Genomic DNA, 3,753 nt, shown 5'->3' with positions numbered 1-3,753 from the left:
GCCGGGGACGACGTGCGGCGGGAAGCAGGCCGGTGGGGGAGGGGCTCCGGTGAGGCGTCGTTCTCCAGGCGCGGGGCGGCGAGGTCGTCGCGGCGACGGGCGACGGGGTCGGGGGGTTTGCCCCGGTCCAGATCCAACCGAGAGAGGGAGGAGGAGGCCGGGAGGTGCTGGGCCGGCGAGGTGGTGTCGTGGAGGAGGATGGAGGCGCGGTGGGTGTGGCGATGGGAGGCGTCGGGAGGGGGGGAGTGGCGACGTGGGGAGGGGTTAGGGTTTCGGTGCCCCCCCTGGAGGGTTTATTGGCCTGGGTCTGGGCCGGCCTGGCCGGCCTGGTGGCCAGCTGGGCCGGTTGGCCCATCGGGTGGGGGTTTCTCTTCTTCCAATTTTTTTTGATAGTTTTAGGTTTTATTTTTTCTGTTTTGTTTTATTTATTTTATTTTTATTTACTTTACCTTTTCTGTTTTAGTTTTGTTTCCTATTATTTTAGTTTTAGTAAAATATACACGTAGTATCTAAATTAGTATTTCAACTTAGTCCATAGCCACAAGAATTCTAGTCCTCAAATAAATTAGTTTGACATTTTATTTATTACAAAAGGTATTTAAATAATTGTTTTTGCTGTTGTTTTATTCATCTTATAGTATTTAAACATTTTATAAAGGTGTGGCTTCTCCACCATAATTACGTATACAATATTTGGTTCACTCCGAACATTTTAGTTTTAATATTTGAAAACTTTTATTTTTTTGTTTGATTTTGAATCTGATTTCGAATCGGTTTCGATCTAACGCGAGGTTAGCAACTATAATCGAGGTGACATGGCATCATTAGCAGAGGTTCACTATAGCTTAATTATCCGGGCGTCACAACGGGGCAAGGCCGAAGTGGTGTGGCGGCACTGGTAACTCTGGTAGGCGATGGCGAAGGCGGCCGACGGCGAGCGGCTTGGCGCGGGACGGCGCCTGGGGTCGGGTGCTCGGGCACTCGCCCGCGGGGAGGAGGACGGGGCGATGGGCACGGGCACCTCGGGCCTGGGTCGTCCCAGGGGCGGGCCCGATCTAGGCCACGACGGGCCACGGCGGCAGGAGGCGCTAGGGGGCAGGTGGCGCGCTGCGGTAGGCTGGAGCGAGGGCTACGAGATGAGGTGGTGTGCGGTGGTTGGTCCGGGGCTGCGGCGCAGGTGGTGGCTGGCGGCGGGGGTGGCGCCAAGTGGCGGAGAGGGAGCTGCCGGGCACGGATTGCAAGGAGGAGGATGGAGGCTGCGGCAGGAGGTAGGTGGAGGGCTAGATTAGCCCAAATTTGGAAGGAGGGGTCTATATATAGCAAAAGGGGGCTAGTGTTGGGGGTTTTGCTCCATTTTCGGACCATTCGATTGCCATCGGACAGCTCCGGAGCGGAGAGGGACTAGGTGAGTGGCTAGTGGACTGTGTAGATGGGCTAGGCTTTAAGGAGAGAGGAGATAGCAGCCCGTCACGTGTTTTCGGAGACCGAAAACACCCGACGAATACACCGACTATATTGCGGTTGTATGAATAACGGTTGGGCTATCAAAGGGACTCTGAATGCGATGAAATTTGACAGGCGGTCTACCTACGCTATAACGAGACCGCACGCCAACTTTCACCCCATTCCAAGAACCTTTTTATGTCACTTATAAAATAATATTTCAGAGGTGCCGCGGGCGCGTGCGAGTGTGGCTGGGCTCCGAATGGACAACGGAGAGAACTGAGAGGACACGAACGGATGCAAGTTTTGAAAAACGTGCAGATGATGACATGGCAAAGTGCAACACGCAAGGAAATGACATGGCAACGACGGCGAATAACTAGAAGACACCTGGCACATCGGATCTGGGGCGTACAACTCTCCTCCACTAACAAGAGATCTCGTCCCGAGATCTTACAAACGAGACGGAAGAGAAAGAGGAAGAGGTGAAGTAAGAACGCAAGAGAAAAGATGAACCAAGTCAAGAGCACTTGTGTAGGAAAGATGAACGGCGAATATGACGAGAATGAAAAGCTCAAGAAACAAGATAGAATCTGAAACCACTCTGATTAGAATAAGATAGGAAAGGAATAAGAGCGAAAGAATTCCGGCAGCACTGTGGCTGAAAATGGAATGAATAGAACATGGACTTCACAAGATGGGATGACACTTGATGAGATGAACAACGCAATGCCTCCGGAAGAATTGAAAGAATGGAATGAAAGGGACTTAGAAGGAAGGATTGAACGGAGTTGTTGAGAAAATCAACAATAAAAGAATAAGCTTGTTGTGGACTTATGGAAAATCCTCTCAAAATTTGAGGTGAAACTCTGCCACAACCAAAAGCTTGAATAACTAAGAAGAACGAAGAAATGCAAGACTCCAATTCAGAAGAAAATGGAGAATTATTTGCACTTCGAGACGCGAGAAGAAAAGATACTTGAAATCCTTTAACAAAATCTTGATGAACTCTTGAAGAATATATTAAATCATGCAGAACCACCATGAAGAACTCTAGTGACAAAAGTATGATGAGATAGAATGAAGGATGAAAGAATAAGAATAAAGTCTTCCGGTTATTTAGATGGAGGTTCCGACGAAATGGTTGTGGAAATTTGAACTCCGGAAAAGAAAAGATGAGAACACTTCGAACCGCAAAATTATTCATCATGAACAAACTCTGAAGGAAGGTATTAACCACTTGGAGGAAATAAGAATAAGATTTATTGTATGCTTATCCTTTATCAAATTAAATTGACGAAAAGCAATGGATTTTTGCATCCTACTTATTCATATTGGAAATGGATTATGGGGTATATGGCACAAAACTTGAGAAAGTCTTCATGAACAACCGGTAGGATTGGAAAGAACGAATGAATTGATATGATAACAAAGGAAAAGGAATCTGAAGGAACCATCGTAAGAATTCGAAAATGATTGATGAAAGAGAATGAATCACTGGGAAGAATTAGAGGAACAAATATGCTTGAGGAGATTTAGATTCAAAAGAACAAGGAGATCACGAGCTGATTAAAGAGCACTTAAACGAAGCACCGGGATAATTGGATAACGGTAGCTGAAATGTGAGGACGATGAATTCTTCTGGAATGATGGCCTCCAGTGAAAATAAACGGAAAACAACTCCTGACATACTCCGGATGGGTAAGAGAGAATAACTGACAAACAGAATAATTCGAGAGGATAACATAAAATTAGAACCGCGAGTCTTCGAGAGAACGGGCAAGATTTAAGGGAAACTCTTCTTCTATCTTCAAATGACGAAGAGGAACGCCACCAAAAATACTGAGATACTCCGGGAGAATGAAAAGCAAAGAGGTGGAGCCAACAATGAAAAGAATTTGAAAACGATCTTGGAAAGGCATCTGACTGATGAAATCCATTCTTACGTCAAACTCCGAAAAGAATTAGGAATGGCTCCGGAATAATTAGAAGAGTTGGGTAAGATCCTGGGAAAAGACATGTGGGTTAGGGCCACTAAAAGAAAACACCGTTGAAAAGGATTGTTGAAGAGATAGATGATGCACTGGAACAATTGAAATATTTGAATGAGGTGACAACCTCGAATTCATTGGAACACAGACGAATCTCCTGAGTTGTCTTCTGCACTCCGGAACGATAAACTGGCGAGAGGCGAACGAGTAGGGGAAACACTTGATCCAAGGAAAATAATATGATCAACCCGAAAAACTTGAATTGAATCCACCGGAAAGAAAAAGAGATGAAGAATGTCAAACGAGACGAGAATTCACC

The sequence above is a fragment of the Triticum aestivum genome, chromosome 1B (assembly GCF_018294505.1).
Source record: "Triticum aestivum cultivar Chinese Spring chromosome 1B, IWGSC CS RefSeq v2.1, whole genome shotgun sequence".
Classification (NCBI taxonomy): domain Eukaryota; kingdom Viridiplantae; phylum Streptophyta; class Magnoliopsida; order Poales; family Poaceae; genus Triticum; species Triticum aestivum.
This window is presented reverse-complemented; position numbering follows the sequence as displayed.